This window comes from Choloepus didactylus, chromosome 15 (genome assembly GCF_015220235.1).
Source record: "Choloepus didactylus isolate mChoDid1 chromosome 15, mChoDid1.pri, whole genome shotgun sequence".
Taxonomy (NCBI): domain Eukaryota; kingdom Metazoa; phylum Chordata; class Mammalia; order Pilosa; family Megalonychidae; genus Choloepus; species Choloepus didactylus.
This window is the reverse complement of record NC_051321.1, coordinates 46818012-46837723: the sequence shown is the minus strand read 5'-3', so window position 1 is coordinate 46837723 and position 19712 is coordinate 46818012. Positions and strand designations below refer to the sequence as shown.

General features: G+C 43.5%; 1 protein-coding gene across 10 annotated transcripts in view; it reads right to left on the bottom strand.

Moving 5' to 3' along the window:
- SGMS1 (sphingomyelin synthase 1) overlaps positions 1–7776 on the bottom strand; it is a 361911-nt gene extending 354135 nt beyond the window's left edge. For 8 of the 10 annotated variants that reach the window (XM_037804106.1, XM_037804103.1, XM_037804105.1 and 5 more), the window contains exon 1: positions 7001–7238. The gene's annotated coding sequence lies outside the window, so the exon portion shown is untranslated. Of the gene's footprint in view, positions 1–5794; positions 6636–7000; positions 7239–7556 lie in introns of those variants that run through there. The other 2 variants (XM_037804108.1, XM_037804107.1) reach the window with 2 other exon arrangements.
- Between the last annotated feature and the right edge of the window lie 11936 nt (positions 7777–19712).

Below are 19712 nucleotides of genomic sequence, written 5' to 3'. Positions count from 1 at the left end.
TTTCCAGGGCTGTGACTCGGGGAAGGGCGGAGACAGAACAAGCAGACAGCAAGACCATTGAAATGCTAATGACCTCCACCTGAGGGGTCTGTCTTCTCTAGGAGGAAAGGGGTGGGGCCCTTTCCATTCAGAACCAGACCCCAGAGCCTGGGGGAACAGGGCCATACCTCCTCACACCAGTCAAGAATTATAGGCTGACAGGCGCCACCTGCTGGGCAGAAAAGCACAGTGATCCGAGGAATCTTCTAATTCCCTGGAGCTATTTTCTAAGACACACCCTCAGGGAAACCAGATACTGAATATTTCTTCCCTCTGGGACCTGAGCCTGTTCTGGTCTGGGAAAACCTGATTTGGATCACCAAGGAAACCATGCCTAGACAACAGAAAATTACAACCTACACTAAGAAAAACAGTTATGGCCCAGTCAAAGGAACAAATGTACACTTCAACTGAGATACAGGAATTTAAACAACTAGTGATAAATCAGTTCAAAAAGTTTAGAGAAGATATTGCAAAAGAGATAGAGGCTGTAAAGGAAGTACTGGACATGTATATGGCAGAAATCAAAAGTTCAAAAAAACAACTAGAAGAATCTATGGAAATGAAAGGCACAACACAAGAGATGAAAGACACAATGGAAACATACAACAGCAGATCTCAAGAGGCAGAAGAAAACACCCAGGAACTGGAGAACAAAACACCTGAAAGCCTACATGCAAAGGAGCAGATGGAGAAAAGAATGAAAAAATATGAACAATGTCTCTGGGAACTCAAGGATGAAACAAAGTACAAGAATGTATGTATCATTGGTGTCCCAGAAGGAGAAGAGAAGGAAAAGGGGGCAGAAGCAATAATAGAGGGAATAATTAATGAAAATTTCCCATCTCTTATGAAAGACATAAAATTACAGATCCAAGAAGCACAGCGTACTCCAAACAGAAGAGATATGAATAGGCCTACGCCAAGACACTTAATAATCAGATTATCAAATGTCAAAGACAAAGAGAGAATCCTGAAAGCAGCAAGAGAAAAGCCATCCATTACATACAAAGGAAGCTTCATAAGACTATGTGCGGATCTCTCAGCAGAAACCATGGAGGCAAGAAGGAAGTGGTGTGATATATTTAAGATACTGAGAGAGAAAAACCGCCAACCAAGAATCCTGTATCCAGCAAAGCTGTCCTTCAAATATGAGGGAGAGCTCAAAATATTTTCTGACTGACAGACAATGAGAGACTTTGTGAACAAGACACCTGTCCTACAGGAAATACTAAAGGGAGCACTACAGGGTGAAAGAAGACAGGAGTGCGTGGTTTGGAACACAATTTTGGGAGATGGTAGCACAACAATGTAAGTACACTGAACAAAGGTAACTATGAATACGGTTGAGAGAGGAAGGTGGGGAGCATGTGAGACACCACAAGAAAGGAGGAAAGATAAAGACTGGGACTGTGTAACTTGGTGAATTCTAGAGTACTCAACAATTGTGGTAAAATGTACAAATATGTTCTTTTACGAGGGAGAACAAGCAAATGTCAACCTTGCAAGGTGTTAAAAATGGGGAGGCATTGGGGGAGGGATGCAATCAGCATAAACCAGAGACTGTAACTAATAGAATCACTGTATTATGCTTCCTTTAATGTAACAAAGGTGATATACCAAGGTGAATGCAGATAAGAGGGGGGGATAGGGGAGGCATGTTAGACACTTGACATTGGTGGTATTGTCTGATTCTTTATTCTACTTTGATTTAAGGTTATTTTTCCTTTTGCTGCTTCCTAGCTGTCATTTTTTTTTTCCTCTTTCTTTTGCCTCTCTACCTTCTTTGACTCTCCCTCCTGCCTTGTGGAAGAAATGTAGATGCTCTTATATAGATAGTGGTGAAGGTGGTGAACACATAAATGTATGACCATGCAGAAAACCATCGATTATTTACTTGGGATGGAATGTATGGTGAGTGAACAAAACCATATTAAAAAAAAAATGGGCTGATGACAAAACCTCAAGGGCAATATACTAAGTGAAATAAGCCAGACACATTAGGACAATTATTACAGGGTCTCACTGACAGGAACTAATTATAATATGTAAACTCATAGACATGAAATATAAGGTACCAAGATATAGGACGAGGCTTAAGAATGGGGAGTGGTTGCTTAATATGAGGAGAATGTTGAATTAGGATGAACTCAAATGTTTGGAAATGAACAGGGGTGTTGGTAGCAAGATGTGAGAATAACTAACAGCGCCGAATGGTGTGTGAATGAGGTGGAAATGGGAAGCTCAGAGTCATATATGTCACCAGAAGGAAAGTTGGAGGTCAAAAGATGGGAATGTATAAAACTGAATCTTATGGTGGGCAATGTCCATGATCAACTGTACAAATACTAGAAATCACTTCCATGAACCAGAACAAATGTATGACAATACAATTAGAAGGTAATAATAGAGGAGCATATAGGGAAGAACTATATACCTATTACAAACTATATACTACAGTTAGTAGTATTTCAACACTTTTTCATAAACAGTAACAAATGTACTATATCAATACTACGAGTCAACAATTGAGGGGGTTGGTTAGGGATAGTGGAGGATTAGAGTTTCCTTTTCTTTTTTTCTTTTTTCATCTTTCACTTTATTTCTTGTCTGGATTAATGAAAAGTTTCTAAAAATTGAACAAAAATTAAGTGTGATGGATGCACAGCTGTATGAGGGTACCCAGGGGCAAGTGATTGTACACTTTGGATCTTTGAATAATTGTATGGTATCTGAACAATCTCAATAAAAATGAAAAAAAAAAAAAGTAATCTGGCATAAAAACAGACAGATGACTGAAACAGAATGGAAAACTCAAAAATAGACCCCATAAAGAATCTCAAAATCTGTTAAGTGAAAGGAACCAGATATAAGAGAGTACCATACTGTATGGTTCCATTTATATAAAATTCTTAAAAATGCAAACTAAACTATGTGACAGAGAACAGATCAGTGATTGCCTGCATCTGGGGACAAAAAGGGATGGACTGCAATGAGGCACATGGGAACCTGTAGGGTGATGAAATGCTATCGTGATTGTGTTGGTGTTTGCAGGCATGTTCATCTCTACATCTGTCAAAACTCATCAAATTGTATACTTTAAATTTACTATATGTAATTATAACTCAAGTTGAAAAAAACAAATTCATTGTGAGAACCTGAGGTATGATAAAGGTTGCTCCACAAAAAAAAAAAAAAAAAAAATGGGGAAAGAATACTGTTTAATAGATGATTTGGTGCAAACTGGCCCTCAGAATGAAAAGGAAAAAATAAAACTGAATTTCTTCCTTATGCCTCAAATAGATTAAAGACCTAAATGTGAAAGGTAATACTAGCAAGTTGACAGAAGAAAATACAGAATAATCTCTGTAACCTTGTGGTGAGGCAGAATATCTTAAACAAGACAGCTAAATAGTGCAACACAAGGCAAAACTTGATGGATTTAAGCTGTATCAAAACCAAAACTTTCTCATCAATGAAAGTTACCATTGAAAAAGTTAACAGACAGTTGGCAGAATGGGATTAGTATCTAGAAGATGCAAGAAACTGCAAATCAACACATTAGAAAAACACTGAAACTAGTCAAACAAATAGCTAACAAATATATTAAAAGATGCCCAAATTCAGTAAGAAATCACACAAATTCTCATTAAAACAATGAGATACCAGTTTATATTATCTACTCATTAGAAAGGTGGTAATACTAAACATCGGCTAGGATGTGGGGAATCAGAAATCTTCAAGCTCTGTTACGGGAAAGTATACCCCGTCAGCAACTCTGGAGAGTAATCTGCCAGTATTTCACAAAATCAGATGTGCTTCTACGCTACAACCTAGCCATCCCACTTCTGGGTATATACCCTTAGAGAAGTGGTTCTCAAAGTTTCCCAGGCCAGCTTGCTAAAACGTAGACTGTCAGGCTCTGCTCCTAGTCAAAATCTTTAAGACTAGGTATGCCATAAATTCTTCCAGAAGAGAATGCTGTGGCTATAGCTGTCGTCCAAAAAAGGCAAAGAAAGGAGCAATCGGCAATCTGTAGCGCCCCCACAAGGGCAGAGATGCTGAATAGTTTGCCATACAAAGCAATGGGAAAGTGGATGTGGGACAATCAGAAAATAAAAATCATCAGTGAGTGAATTATGGGAGAAAAATGCAACAGATCCTTCTAAGCAGCTTTAAATAAGCAAGCCCAGGTCAGGAAAACACGTCTTTAGGGGAAGACACAGCGGCTACATCACTGGAAGGAGAATAGTGAGGGTCTAGTGCAGACCAGTGAGCTGGCAGCATACTCACACCTCCCTCAAAGACTGAGGCATGTTTCCCTATGCGTAAACAATCCAGGATTTTTATTCCTAAAACAGTATTTTGTATTTTCTATAGCAGCATTTTTTATTGGATGATAAAGGCTGGGAATTCTACAGTTTTCTTGAAATGTTCTGTGTGAAATGCAGTTCTGTAAATTAAATCATAGTTGATGTATAGCAGTAGCACTTTTTAGTTAAAAGAAAAAAAAGTCCTTCAGATTTTCCTGAGAGATATTAGCAAAGCACATCTACTGGAAAATCTGACATAAGTTGAAAATTTAGAGATTTACCAGGAAAAAAAAGTAAAAGGGTTGACTTTGCCAGCTAAAATTCAATGTCTATAACCAACATAAACAATTATGACTTATGAAAACATACAAAGTTCTTTAAGTGTCATATCAGAAAATGGCATTGATGTGTATATTTTATACTACTGACACTGAGGGAAGAACCCCATTTAGACTAAAAAAAAATGAATAAGGTACACAGTGAATACTGATAAGCTTTTCCGTTATCAAAATTTTTTTTAATTTTAGATGCAAAAGTATGTATCGAGTATCTACTACAAGATAAGCACTGAGCAATATGCTAGGAATCTTCAGATAAAGAAGGTATTGTTTTAATTACTGTGCCCCTTAATTCCCTTGAGTTAATTTCCTTTTTAAAAAAAATGTTTAGGATATTTGAAATAGCTCATTATCAGCACTAAAGAGCTGCAGAAATACATCTTACTATTTTACTAAAAATTTAACTGTCTGGCTGCTCAAGCAGAAATGGGTGGAAGGAAAAGGCTATTTCACTGCTTTACATATCCATCTATCACTGTCTGCAGAATAACCTCTTAAACTGTGTGTGGTGGCAGCTGCCACCTCCTGCTGCACAGTAGGTCACAGAGCTGGAGACCCAGAAACATTCTACATAGTTTGATGCAAGCAGGGAAGAAACTCACAGGAGTGCCCCCGGCAGACCTTAATAGAAAGCAAGATAAGGAAAATGTGCTGCTGTAGGCAGCAGGCAGCTCCTGGAGGTTCCCCCAAAGCTGGCGCCTCCAACAGCAGGCAATGGCTGCTGCTCCTTGCTTGCTCCGCCAAGGCAGGGCTTCAGAGCTGGAAGACTGCCACCTGCTGAATCACCAAACATCCCCGGGCTTCCCTTGGAGCACTGACCAGACAGGCACCCATCCCCCGCCCGGCTTCTCCCGTTGACATCTTACACCGCGCGACCAATGAAACACCCAGCCCAGCCCTAAACAGCCGCCAACCCCTTACGTCCAGGCAACTTTGTTCCTACGTCACCGGTCCCGCTCCTCTCTGCTCATTCCGTGGCCCTCTGAATGTTTAATCAAAGTGCCAGGAAGCGTGGAGACAGCACAGCACACCATGACAGGCAGTCACCACTTCCACATCTAGGCAGCCAACCAGAAACACCCCCAAACCCGAAAGCAAAATTACCTGTCTAAACAGCTCGAAAGGTCCAGGAAGATAAATGTTCAAGGGAGCTAAAACATTAGACAGGCGCCATAACATAGAAAATAAACTTCCCTTTCAGAAAGGAACCTTCACTCTTGCTTTCACAAGCGCGTATGGCTCAAGTCTTTACAGTTTGAAGGCGAGAAGAAACATCTGAGAAGGACCTGCCTGGATTCTCTTCATTCCATCCATTCATGGCTACCTTCAACCCGATTTTAACGGGCGACCTGCCACAGGCGAACAAGCATTAACCAGAACGGGCTAGCCTGAATCCGTTAGCTGGATTAGGGCACTTTAATCAGCCCGCCGGAGGAAGCGCCAAGTCCCAGTTTGAGGGAAGACGGTGGCAGATCCGCTGCTGTCACTGTTCTGCCCTTGACAAGTCGCCTCGGGATCGCAGATTCATCACCCACAAGGAGAATCGCATCCTGGAGAGGCTGCCCGGTCCCAAGCTGCGCGGATGGCCCCTGCAGGCCTTGCCCCTAAACACCCCCTCCCGGTGGGGGCGGCCTCGCAAGGTCTCAGGGCACCCCCACAGCCTGAGGGCTATTACGCGACCTGGGGAGGAGGAACTCGCTTCTCCCGGGATTGAGGGGAATTCCACCTGTTATGTGGTCGGGGGGCATCAAGGGGCCGTAGCGGAGGTATCCCCAAGTCCTGGGGCAATCTGGCCCCGAGACAGCAACTGACACGCCGCCGCCCGGGCCGTGGAGATGGGGGCTGTGCTTTGGCGTCGGCCCCTGCTGGCCTCCTGAACCCTCCGGGCAACTGCCCAAAGGCTCCTCGCCGCCGGGTTCCCCCGCCCGGCCACCGTCCGCCCGACTCTCGCCCCAATCCGACACCATGCAGCCTTCCGGCCAGCAAGCAGCACCTCTGAAAAGGTGCCCAATAACGCCCCCGCCCTTCTCCCCGCCCCTACTTGGCGGGGGAGGCCCGCGGGCGACCCGCCCCCTCCTAGCCCTGATTTCGGCCGTCGGGCCGCCCCCCATGCCCAATCCCCGGGAACGGCGACGCTGGGGGAGCGCCCGCCAGGTGCGCGCGCGGCTCCGTATGGGCTCCCCTCACGCCCCCTCGCCCCAGGGCTGCCAGCACGCCGCACCCCGCATTAGGCGCGGCCGGCGAAGCAGGTCCTCGCGCTACCCCCCGCAACCGCGGGATCAGCTCCCTCTCTCCCGCTCCGCGACTCACTTGCAACGGAGGCGCGGCCGCCGCCGAAATTCCGCTGGCCGAGCCCCCCGCCGCGGAATGAAATCCAGGGCGGTGCAGTGTCGAGGCTCCGCACCCTGATCGCGCTCCCCCGCCGGTCGCAGGGAGCGGGGAGAGTGCAACCTTCCCTGGCCAGCCCTTCCCGCTCCCTTCCTGCCCGCCCCTGCCGCTGTCGCTGCCGCCGCCGCCGCCTCGCTGGTACGAACGCTTCCGACTTGCTACAGCGAACCTCGCAGGCTGCGGAGCATGCCCAGTTCGCGGACCGAGCGAGCCCGTCTTCCTGCGCGATGAATCCGCTCCTCCGGGTGTTCGCGGCGGCCGAGGCGAGGGAGGGGAGCGGCTGGGACTGGCGGAGTCCGCGAAGGGCTCCTCCTGGAACCGAGCGGGACCTCGGTCCGACTGGCATCCCAGGAGCAACTAGGAGTTGACCCCTTTAATTTTACTTTCAACTAATGGGAAGATGGGGAGACGGGCACTTTTTCCTCCTAGCTCGTTTATAGGGAGCCACTTAGTGAAGCCGGCTGGGAGGCGGTTTTACCCGAGGACAGAGCTGGAACGTTGAAGGGCTGGTACTGGTCAGAAGAGGGAACTCATCTCTGGCTTCTGGGAGGCCGGGCTCGGGGACACGAGTCTGTGAGCTATCCGAAGACACTATTCCTCACCGATCTTAAGAGTTGAGATATTTGTGATTAACTCCTGATTGATCATTCATTAAAAGGCGGGTCTCGGACTCTGGCCCATTTTCAAACTAACGTCCACAGATTCTATCTTTAACCCACCCCCCCGCCCCGACAAAAGAATTACGCCGCCCGCTCCGCGACCCCCGCAAAGTCAGCCAGCGCACGGGGTAGGAGGCGAAGCACTGTAATCGACGCGTCTGAAACTCAGGCAACAGGGCCGCCCTGCCCCGCCCTGTGCCGGCCCCACCTCCAGCCCGCCCATCCAAGCTGAGCGAAAACCCGGAGAATGGCTGAGCGCCGCCGGAACCACTGCGCATGCCCAGTAGTCGGACCGGGTAGTAGTCACCTGAAGGCTTTGGTCTGGGTCCGGGTGAGGGGTGGACGGCGTGGGTAGCAGGCCTTTCGCCGCGGCGCTTTCACTCCGTGGCCTAACCACGCGGCTCTCCGCTAGTGGGGAGGCGGCCCGGGGCCGTGCCTCCCGCGGGGTGTGGGATTCGGCGAGCGGGGAAGGGGGCGCGCGGTGGTGGCGGCGTGACACGTGACTGTCCGCGGCTCTCCGGGCAGCCATCTTCCGCCCAGCCATCGAGCTGCTGGCGACCCGGGCGGAGCCGGGGTCCTGCGGGGTGGGAGCCGAGCGTCCTCCGTCCTCGCCACGCCCTCCCTCCAGGTTCCAACCACGGCTCCGCACCTGCCTCTGCCCAGCCTTAGGGCGCCGGGAGCGCTACATTGACCCTCGACTGGTTCGGAGAACGGGTTACAACCAGGGCAAGGGATAAAACGGCTTGCGAAACCGAGAGGGCAGACATCCTGCTGGGGCCGAGTGGCAGATGGCGTCTGCTTTTCCCCAGAGGCGGAAATTGGAAAGAGGGGCTCCCTTCCGTAAGGCAGCGACACCCCAGCTGCTTTCCTGTTCTAACCTGGCAGGGACGTCTGGAGTTTGGCTCTTCGGTGCGGTGCTATCTATACCCCGCGACCCCTGCTGGTGGGCAGTTTGGATGGTGAGAATGTTGATAGTGAACACTGATGAGCTCCCGCCAGGGGCCTCTTGGGTGTTCCTGGTTCCCTGGACCAGCCGCGTCACCATCACCTGAGAATTTGTTAGAAACGCAAATTGTCTCGCCCCCACCCCCACTCTCCAGACCTACAGAATCTGACTCCACGGGTGAGGTCCTGCAATCCGTGATTAACAAGCTTCAGGTGATTTTGACGGTCGACTTATTTCTTTCAACTAATCTTTACAGCAACCTCATTTTATAAATGAAGGATGGAGAATTTACGTAGCAAAACACAGTGAGGGATCAGGATTCAGACCCAAGCAGTCTGCACCAGTGTGGGCGCTTTATGATGCCCTCCTCTCTGGGTTCCCCTCCTTTACCCCTACAACATCAAAGATTGAAGGCATTTGACAAGTATGCCTTTTTAAAATAACTGAAATTCAGTTCAACCACGTATTTTGAATATCTACTGAGGGCAATGCTCTGTGACTCATAGCCCTCCTGGGTAATTTCTACCGTTTGCACTAGGAGGTGAAAGATAAGGCTGCTTTCTTCTGATGCAGTTTTTTTCAAACTAGGGAGTGGCTGATTTCTCTAGAGTGCTATTTATGCAGAATGTCCTCTAAGCTTTGGACTTCCTGAAATAAGGGCCAAGTAAGCACCTGGGGCAGATTTGTGTCAAGGAGTCTTTACTTTAAAATGCCCCCTCTCCTCCAAATATAAAGATGAACTAAATTTTGCAAAATAGTAACATTTCTTGAATCTAAGTGGTGTGTGCCTAGTGCTCATTGTAATGTTTTCTAATTTTCTATATGTTTGGAATTTTTCATAATAAAAAGCTTTTAAAATTGTGTTTTCAGGACGTAATTACTTTCAGGATTGTATATAATATAACCTGGAAAAAAGCATGGGATAAAACTATTTCCACTTTGTCAAAAGAAACAAAGTTGTCAGTATTATCAAAGCTGCAGGTTTATTGAAAGAGAAATTGCTGGAGGAGGAAGATCTCAAAGCTGGGGAGTAAGGTCTTCAAATGATCAGGGGATTACAGAGGCATATCGAGGCAATTAGGGGATCTTAGGTGGGACATTACAATGATTGGTTGACACTTAAGTTTTTCATTACATAGGAGGGTCTTTCAAAGCAGGGAACAGATATACATTGGTTAGTAGAATATACCATTCCATTTTTAATAGGGTATTCCTGCTGGACTGGGATCAGCTTGTTATATGTTGCTCAAATTGCAACTGATCAGGAATGCTCCCCTTTCTGGGCTGTAATCCTCACTGGCCAATTTTTAACTTCTAAAAAGAACCTGCCCTTTTTTGGAAAGGGGCCACTCCCAGTAACTCCCAATGCAAGTGATCGTTTAATTTTTTTTTTTTTTTATTGTGGTAACATATGTAACACAGAACTTCCAGTTTTAACCATTTTAGAGTATACAATCCAGTGGTATTAATTACATTCATTGCCAAAATTTATCCACACACCAAACATTGCATCTACACATTAAGCAATAAACTCCCCATTCCCACCTACTCCCAGGTCCCTGGGAAACTCTAATCTGCTTTCTATTTCTGTGAATGTTGCTCATTCTAGATCTTTCCATGGAAGTGGAATCATACAATATTTGTCCTTTTGAATCTGGCTCTTTTCACTCAGAATATTGTTTTCAAGGTTCATCCATGTTGTGGTGTGTATCAGAACTTTATTCCTTTTTATGGCCGAATAATATTCCATTGTGTTTATCGAGTCATCTGTCAATGGACAGATGGGTTGTTTCCACCTTCTGACTATTATAAGCAAAGCTGCTACAAACATTGGTATGCAAGTATCTGTTCCAAGTTCCTTTTTTCATCTCGGTTGCATATACATGTAGGCGTGTGATTGCTGGGTCATATAGTAATTGTTTAACTTTTTGAGGAATCACCAAACTGTTTCCCACAGCATCTGTGCCATTTTACATCCCCAGCAGCAGTGTACGAGGTTCCTATTTCTCCCACTCTGACCAACTCTTGTTATTTTCCACTTTTTTAAAAAACAGCTATTTTTAGTGGGTGTAAAGTATCTGTGGTTTTGATTTGTGTTTTCATAGTGACTAATGATGTTATGCATCTTTTCCTATGCTTCTCAGTGGCCATTTTATTTTAACAACTTTAATTCCAATTTAATAAAATAAGTCAGAGAGAAAGAGCTATATATAAACAAAAAAATCTAAAACAAAATCACAAAAACAGCAAGGGTGGTTAAAATCTGGGTGAAGCAATTATAAGTAACACTAAGAATTGGTTCTCCTTGAAATTAAATTTAGTTATGGTCCTTAAATCATTATCTCTATAAACAAAAAACAAACTTTTTTAATAAAAATAATTATCCCTACCACTCTACCCTACCTTATAGAATTTTACCAGTGCATATTTAACCAAAATGTTAATATGCATCATAATGCTTCATTGGAAAACTTCAAGATTCTCAAGAACATAGAGTATCATAATTTACATTGTAAAGACAACTAAGAAAAAAACAAATCACTTCCAAGCCACAATCTGTCTTTAAAATATCATGTAAAAATACTACTCAGAACTTTGGGCTTTTGACTTGGAGGAGGCCAAGGTGCAACTTTCTTCCCTCCGGGTTCATCCCCACCAGCCAGGCTCCCTGGGGCTGTCTCCAAAAAAAAAAGATGGTGATGACATTGCAAAGCAACTGGTGACTGGGTTGGGGTGAGGCTCCAAGGATTACAGTGAAACTGACCAATCAGAACAGGCAGGCCCAGATTGAGGTGGTACCTCTGCCTTAGCCCTGATCATCAAAGCCCTTAAAGAACCATCCAGAGACAGAAGTAGGAAAACCTTAAGCACAGTAGAAATATCACTTTCGATGAGTGTCAACATTGCCCAACAGATGTCGCACTGCATGTCAGATGTCACACAGCTTGTTATCCAGACTCTGGAACCAGTTCTGGGAACTATCCACTCTGAGGCCTGCAGTGTTGATGGCCATCACCATCAGGACATCATAGATGACATCAACAGCGGTGCAGTGGACTGCCCAGCTAGTTAAGAACTACAAAGGAAAGTATTTCAATAATGGATCATTTGACAACCAATGAGAGAGAGAGAGAGAGGGAGAGATTGAGGGAGAAAAGAAACCTCTACCAAGCAAAAAAACAAAAAAAAAACAAAAAAACAAACAACAAAAAAAAAACAATTCACTTGCCCAGTCGGCTATTCTCAAGTAGATGGTTTAGTTCTAGATGAATGACTCTTCTAGCTTTATGCCAAATAACTAATGATTTAAACACTATGGTTTTATCCTGTTGACCTCTAAGCAGCAGCCATCACTCACCAAACCACAAAGATCAAAATGTGCTCAGGGGAGCAAGGAGGCTTCTGGTGGTCTATCTGGATACATGGGAACATATATCGTAATACTTTGACCATTAGAGGAAACAGGTTTTCCAAAACTTTCAAATCTAAAATGAATATGTGAATGGAAATGTCGGGCCTTCAAGCTTGTTAAATTAGATGGCTAGGGTAAGGTTTGTCTCTGTGGAAGAATCTGGAGCCACAGAGCCTGGCAACAGGAGGAAGGCCACTTGGGCCCCCTGATGGCCAACCCGCAACCACATCCACATCCACAACTTGGATTCCGAAACTAGGCTGACCAGAAAAGCCAGCTGCAAACAATAAGGCTCTTTCCAGGTATTTGCCCCTGGTAACAGCCAACACCCCCCTCCCCCACCCCTCCCCGCTTCATCCTTCCTGTGCCCCTGGCTGGGATTCCTGGCTTCAGTAAACAGCTCTGGGTCTCCTATTGGTCAGCAAACAACTGGAATTTGCCTAAAGATGCTATGGTAGGACAGGGATGCAGTTGAGGCTGAGGAAGAAATCGAAACCAGGAACTGAATACTGAGAGGAACTCGGGAAGTTTCTGTCTCCTCTGCACTTCTGTTTCTTCTCTCCCCTTGCAGTCTGGTTTTTTCTGCTTTCAGTTCACATAGCAGGAAATGACCCCTTGAAGGCTTCCAAGTTTATATCTGTTCCAGAGTGCAGCAAAATGACCCCACCCATACTCATTAACCCTTTTGTTTTGTTGAATCCTATTTCCCTAGATTCCCACTGTCCACTTGAACCAATCTTACTTGTATTTCAAGGCCCACCTCCAATTCCACATTTTCCATAAAAGCTTCTCTGCCTTTCAGGACCCAGAAGCCTCCTATACACCCTTTTTATCACTTGTTTATATTACATTTTGTCTTGTATGGTTCTCTGAATGTTTCCTTTCTGTAAGTTGACTTTCCTACTACATTAAATAATATATAACAGATACAAATTTATATTTTATCTTCCAGAGTAAGTAGCACAGGACTCAGTACAAAGTGAGCTCATGTTAAATATTTATTGAACTGTAATTTATAATTTTATTTTCTACGTTTTACTTTTCTACTTCTGAGATTTTGTTTTAAAAGGTTAAATCACTGGGAACGGAAATGGCCTTGCAGTGTTGTCCTTCTTCTCTAATTAGCTACCACCCTTCACAATCTGCTGTGTATATTTTAAAAAGATTTTCAAATTAGGCAATTAACAAACCGGGTCTGATGAATCAATCCCATCAGCAGGAACGCTGCACTGCTGGCAGAAAGGGCACTATTGTCAAGCCTTGCAATTTACTCCTGGCTCTTCAGTGTGTATGTAACTCCAGGCAAGGCTTAATTTTCACCTCTTAAAATGGGAATAATATTTCCCACCCCCTCTTTGCTTCCACGGGAATTAATTAGGAATTTTAAATGAATATATGCATATAAAATACTTTATAGATAATTAGAAGTAAAAATAATGAAAACATGAGGTACTGCTAATGTATTATGAATGTTTATTGTTGTATTTAGCATCAGCTCCCTTCCAAGTACAAGTATTAAAACAACAGCTGTTCACAAAATAATAAACGTATGTTGGGTCAGAGTCTCCTCCAACTGCCATTTGCAAACAAGTCCTAGATGGCCAGAACTAACTGGAGGGTCAGGACAAAAATTAGGTCCCCCACACCAAAAGATTTACACAGTGTGACCACCTGATTTCACAGTTTCTGCCTGAACTTGTCAAAGGTTTCAAATCTAGGCCATGCTACAGGGAGATAAGCAGCAATTGAAGACCGACACTTTTTCCAGAACGTCCACAGCACCTCTTGTTTTGTAAGCTTTTGAAGGAGCATATCGAGATTCTGCCACTAGTGGCTTTATAGTACCAGCAAATAGGAGTCAGTCCCTCCCCCTTCATTATACCTGGAAGAATGTGATACTAACACATTTCAGGACATGCCTGGAATAATTTGATAAAAGATTTGTTAAATTCTGTGCGCTACAACCTAGACCAGGGTTTCTCAACCTCAGTACTGTGGACATTTGGAGCCAAATTTTGGGAGCTGTGCTGTGTACTATAGGTTTAACCGCATCTCTGGCTTCAACCAACTAGATGCCAGTAACACTGCCCTAGTTATGACAACTGATGCCACCACTGTCAAATGCCTGGGGGGAGAGGGGTGGGGAGTCGCCCTCTTTTGAGAACTGCTCATTTAGATAATAACCAAAGTAGAGTAATTGAATCAAAACAAACTGGGATCTTGAGTTAGTCAAGCCTTTTTCTTTGCAGTTACTTGGTACTTTCACATATTAATATCTTAGGTACCCATATTGCATCAATTCAGCCAATGTTTCCTAAGCCTTCAATGGACAGGGCACAAGATGGGATACTTCTATGTCGCTCCATGTACCGGTTTGTATATATTATGTCCCCCAGAAAAAGCCATATTCTTTAATGCAATCTTGTGGGGGCAGACATATTAGTGTTCATTAGGTTGGAACCTTTGGATTAGGTTGTTTCCATATAGATGTGACCCACCAAACTGTAGGTGATAACTCTGATAAGATCATTTCCATGGAGGTGTGGCCTTGCCCATTCAGCATGGGCCTTGATTAGTTCACTGGAGCCCTATAAGAGCTCAGACAGAAGGAACTCACTGCTAGCTGCAGCTGATAGACACATTTTGAAGATGGCCATTGGAAACTGACACTGACATTTTGGAGAACGCCATTTTGAAACGCAACCTGAGAGCAAGCAGATGCCAGCCACGTGCTAACAAAGGTTTTCCGGAGGCCAATGGCCTTTCTCCAGTGAAGGTACCCTATTGTTGATGCCTTACCTGGGACATTTTATGGTCTTAAGACTGTAACTTTGTAACCAAATAAACTCCCTTTATAAAAGCCAATCCATTTCCGGTGTTTTGCAAAACAGCAGCATTAGCAAACTGGAACACTCCATGAAATAGAAATGAACAGGGTAAGCTCCATTTCTCCACAGCAGGTGCATATGTCATCCATCCCAATATTTACTTACACTAAAAAATTATTTGTCATTTATCTGAAATTCAAATTTACATGTCCTATAATTTTATTTGCTAAGTCTGGCAACCCTATCTTAATAAACCCAAAGTTTTTATTCTTATCTCTTGAGTGCTGGCTCCACGAACTTTATAACTTGACTTCATAAACATAATAAAGAGGAATTATTGCAAAGACTAAAAAAGAAAAAAGAAATGAAAGGCTTATAGAATAAATAGCACAACTAAATTTGAGTAAGGTAAATTTCCTTTGAAAAAATGTTCATTTTCCTGCTGAAAATTGTAATAAGCTCCTTAAAATCCATTCAAACCCTGATGGGGTTCATTGCCTTATTTATTTCAAAACACTTTTGGTGCTCACAGGCTATTTAGCATTTATACAACAAATTACATTGTTCAAGTATTCCTGTTGGGTGAGTCAGTGCTGGGGAAAGACATGGAGGAAACCCAGATGCAAACCACTTCAGCCTCATGGGCAGGAAGAGGGGGGAACTGAAGCTCAGGCTAACTTAATTTTGCCCAGCTCACTTTCCCGATTCTCCAAGTCTGGTCCTCAGATGCAGGATAGCATATCACTTCAGAACTTGTTAGAAAAGCAGATTCTTGGGCCCCTTCCCAGACCTACTGAATCAGAAACTCTAGGGGTGCATCCTAGCAACCAGTAGGGCACATTCAACTACAAACCACCAGAAGACCCCAGAAGTTTATTAACTTCTTGGGGCTTTATTTTCTCAGTTCTACACTAAGGATGATACCAACTCTTCACAAGGTTTTGGGAATGATCAAGAGACACATATAGGTAAAAAAGGAAGAGAGATTGATAAAACAGCAATAATTACAACTTGACATGAATGAGCCTTTCACCAAGAAAGTGACAATGGGAATGAGGAGGGAAAGATGTGGTAGAAATTTAGAAAGACATGACTCAGTAAATTTAAGAATTTAAAGTATACAGATTTGGTCTTTGTATAATAACTCCTTAAATTTTTTTCTTTTTATTCCCTCACTTTTTGTATGCTACACACACACACACACACACACACACACACACACACACATTTTTTCTTGTTTTCAGTGTATATCTTAGTGACCAGTCTGTCTAAACTACCTCAATGGCTTTGGAAGTGGTAGTTTTAAAGACCATGGTAGTAATCGTATTCTACTCAATTATTCCTGAGGCTGTTACTAGGTTAACAAGACTTTTTTTTTTTCATGCCCCATCTAGCAACCAATCATTTTAAGCCCTTGATCTCAGGATGGGTGTTACAGGTTTCCCTGTGGGCTAAAAACCCTTACTGTGATGGGGCTGCCCTGCTTGACTGCCTGACTCTCTACAAGTTCTACCATTAAATGGAAAAGCCCTCGACTTTCTAACATAGAAGCTTAAGTTACCTGTTGCAACATGGGATGTTGGGTCCACTCCCATGGCACAGCTGAGACCCAAGGGTTTAAACACTCACCAAGTGACCTTGGAGGAGTGGTCATGCAGGGCCATCCAGGAACTAGGAAATGACATTGGAAATCTTCCCAGGAAAACCATGCTGGTAAAAATGAAGGAACCCATATGGGCAATTGGCATGATCCTAGCTAAGGTCTGTTGGGTTGGCCCTTAGGAACAACTGCAAGATTGAAACAGAAATGCATTCAGTGAAGTATATTATGAACCAAAAGCCAGAAACCAGAGCAGGCCTAGCAACAATACTGAGAAGGATCAAGAGGCAGACTACAGGGGTAAGGGTGCAGTGAGAACCAGACTCAGGAAACCAGAGACAGGAACAGAGCAGGGGCTAACAGAAGGAGACGCCACCATAGCTGGAAGACAAAGCAGACAGACCAGAAAACCCTCATGGAGTCTTGGTTCACTGAATGTTTCTATTGACTGAAGTCACTGGTTAAGTCCAATATTCTTTCTTATTTCAATCCCCATGGTTTAAAAAAAAATTATAAAATGGATTCATACACTTACCTATCAACATAAAATATCCTAAACATACTTTTCTTTTCCTGCAGTGTTTTGAAAACAAAAGCTGAGTTAAAGTTCTAACTCTGCTTCTTACTAGCTGTGTGGCATTGTTCAAGTAACTAAAGCTCCTGAAGCCACAGTTTCCTCATTTATAAAATGTGAATAATAATAGTAACTTCTTTCTGGGTTTTGAGGATTACTTGATAATCATATAAAGCACTTAGGGTAGCACCTAGCATGCAACATATGCATATAATAAATGTTTGCTATTGTTTCAAGATAATATTTTGAGATAATCTATTATTTTTCATCACTATATATCCCCCTTTCCTTCTTTTTCCTCTCTCTTAACCCCTCTGCCATTCAATCAGATGGTTTGTCCTGCATTCACAGCCCCTGGGGAGGGCAGAAAGGGGCTGCTAGCCTTACTGACTTTTGTTTCCAAAAGTTTGAGCCTCAATAGACTGAGAAAAGTGTCTAAGCAAGAAACGGGGAGCAGAATGGAGTTTCTCTTCACTACAACCAGAAAGAGATTGTTAGGGTGGGAGGAGGAGGGGAGGGAAAGGAAAGGGTGCTGCACCGCTTCCCAGCACAGCTGTTAGGGAGAAAGCAAGTACAGAAAAGGAAGGACTGCTGAGGACAGCTGGCAGATGTGAATATAAGTGGTCTAATAAAGATTCCCAAATCTCAAGCATAGGTGAAAACAGCTGGAGCCGCTAGACATAAAGGGCCTTGCTGACCTTCCCCTGTGCATGTGGACAGGGGACTCAAGGATCAGCGCACCCGCCACCCCCAACCTCCTACCCCACCCCAAACACACACACACAAACACAGTGCTTTACCTTTTGAAACCCTTAACAATTCCAGAGAGAAATGAAAAAACATTCCCCCTCCCGCACCAAAAATAAAAATAAAAATTTTCCCCAACAGCTAGGTAGAATGTGGGAGGGAAAGGGGTTAATGGTGATTTGTAGAAATGGAGATTAAGTGGAGTTACTGAAAATAAAGTTGTATTTCCTGCTAGCTGGTGTCTGTTGATTTGTGAATAAATTCATATACTTATACTGTTGTTATAAAATTCCAGAACCTGCACTATCTCAAGGTGTTTTAGTTTCCCGACTGCTAAAACAAATACCATACAATGGGTTGGCTTAAATGATGTTAATTTACTGGCTCACAGTTTTCTGGCTGGGAAAATTCCAAAATCGAGGCATCAGCAAGATAAAGTTTCTCCCTGAAGACTATGGCATTCTGGGGCTGGCTGCTGGTGATCCTAGATCCTTGGCTTTTCTGTTACGTGGCAATGCACGTGGCATCAACTTCTCCTTTCTCTTCTGGGTTCCATTGACTTCCAGCTTCTAGTTGCTCCCCATGGCTTCTTTTTCTATCTCCAATTTTCTTTGCTTATAAGGACTTCAGCTATGTCAGATTAAGGTCCATTTGCATTCGGGTTGGACACACCTAAACTAATAACATTTTCAAAGGTCCTGTTTACAAATGGGTTCACACCTACAGAGTCAGAGATTGGGACCAGAACATGCCTTTGTCAGAGACATGATTCAATCCCCAACACAAGGTAATTATTTAAAACAATAATTATTGTGCCCACACTGTAAATGTTGATATAGATGCGGGGTGGGGTGGGGGTCTGGCAATAGGGCAGAATCACCGTAAGCCCCCAAAATACTGTGGAATTTGTTGAATTCAGCTTTTCTTGGCATCATTTTACTTGCTCATTAACATCAAGTGAGCCAATCTGGCTTGCTCAGCACCACAAAAGACTTTCTGCAGTTGTGATTACTAGGTCAAAGGCTAGAAGCCTCTTTTCCTCTAGCTTTTCTACCTCCATAAAATCTTTTATCATTTCTTTGTCAGTGGTTTAAATTTTTTAGCTGCATTAAACATTTTCTATTATTTCTGCATGAGTAAGATTATGTGTCATTTCAGCCTCCTTCTCAGCTTGTTTCACTCTCATTATACTTGTTGATTGAGTGTGAAGAAGGAGGCACTGTCATCATTTCCAGATTTTATACTTATGGGTTAGATCTCACTTGGAGCAATGCTGTGATCCCCACCAACTCTTTTGTAATAGAGCCCTGCAGAGATGAAGGTGAGACAAAGGAAGGGACCTTATTCCTTTAATCTCTCAACTCATGGGTTCAGGGAGGCAGCGAGAGAGGGGAGTATGAATACTTCATTCATTCATATATTCATTCATTTCACAAATACTTATTGAGCACCTCCTGGGTGGCAGATACTGTTTTAGGTGCTGGAGGTACAATGGAAAGCAAAAACAGTCAAGGTTCTTGCCCTCATATAGCTTACAGCTTGGTGGTAAGACGGAATTTAATCAAATAAACTCAAGAATGCATAGTTACCCCCAGAGATTCTGATTGAATTGATTTAGAGTGGGGCTCAGGCCTCTTTTTTTTTTTTTTTTTTTTTTTGACTGAGCTCCACAAATGATTCTAACAGGTTGCTGGTGCTGGGAGGCACTGAGCTATACCATACATGCTCTAATTTAAGCCCTGTTAAGTATTTGGTTTTATCTTACAAACAATGGTGAAGTTACTGAAGAGAGGTGATATAGTGAGATTGCACTTTTTTTAAAAATTGAACTTTCTAATTTTGAGATAATTGTAGACTCGTATGCAATT